Consider the following 921-nt stretch of genomic DNA (forward strand, 5'->3'; position numbering starts at 1 on the left):
CATACAATTCATTCCTTGGTGGTGGTGGTGGTTTAATCGCTAAGTCATGTCTGACTCTTGCAACTCCATGGACTGTAGCCTGCCAGGCTCCTCTGTCCATGGGATTTCCCAGGCATGGATCCTGGAGTTCCTTCTCCAGGGTATCTTCCTGAGGAGGGATCGAACCAGAGTCTCCCATATTGTAGGCTGCTCAGAGAAGCCCAATTCATTCCTTGAAGGTGAAGGTGAAGTCGCTAAGTTGTGTCCGACTCTGCGACCCCATGGACTGTAACTTACCAGACTTCTCCGTCCATGGGATTTTCTAGGCAAGAATACTGGAGTGGGTTACCATTTCCTTCTCTAGGCGATTTTCCCTACCCAGGGATCGAACCCGGGTCTCCCACATTGGAGGCAGACGCTTTAACCTCTGAGCCACCAGGGAAGCCCAATTCATTCCTTAAAGACCTAAAATTCTAGTTTTACAATAAAAGGCAGTGATTAATGGAAATCCTCCTGCTGACAGAGCTTGAATTGTACACTTGACTTTACTGGGCTTGCAAGCTAAGTTAACTTGTTCCTGTTTCATAGATGCCAACAGAACACAGAGTCTTAGGGGAGGAAGAGTAGATTTACTCCTCACAGTACAGAAAGGAGCCTGTCAACATATTTACATTGGTTCTTCTTGCACCCATGTGTCGCAGGACAGTGTGATAAACCCAGATGGATGCTACACAGAGTTCGCATCGCAGCTGAGGAGCAGAGCACTCAGTTCCGAGAATCCACTACATTTACAGGAGTCAGTTAGCAAGTCTGGGTTTCTTTCAAGGCGGGGCATGGAGAAGGATTCCTTAGTTCTCAACCTTGAAAAGGAAATCTGAGAAATAGGCAAGCAATTAGGGCTTGCAATTTGGCATACCTGGCAAAAGGGTAAGAGCACAAAGA

The 921-nt window shown here is 47.1% G+C and overlaps 1 non-coding gene across 1 annotated transcript; it reads right to left on the reverse strand.

Annotated features, from left to right (window-relative positions):
- Positions 1-349: 349 nt before the first annotated feature.
- On the reverse strand, positions 350-421 carry TRNAW-CCA (transfer RNA tryptophan (anticodon CCA)). Its single transcript has one exon. It is a non-coding gene; the product is annotated as a tRNA-Trp (tRNA).
- Between the last annotated feature and the right edge of the window lie 500 nt (positions 422-921).

The sequence above is a fragment of the Bubalus kerabau genome, chromosome 12 (assembly GCF_029407905.1).
Source record: "Bubalus kerabau isolate K-KA32 ecotype Philippines breed swamp buffalo chromosome 12, PCC_UOA_SB_1v2, whole genome shotgun sequence".
NCBI classification, from domain to species: Eukaryota; Metazoa; Chordata; class Mammalia; order Artiodactyla; family Bovidae; genus Bubalus; species Bubalus kerabau.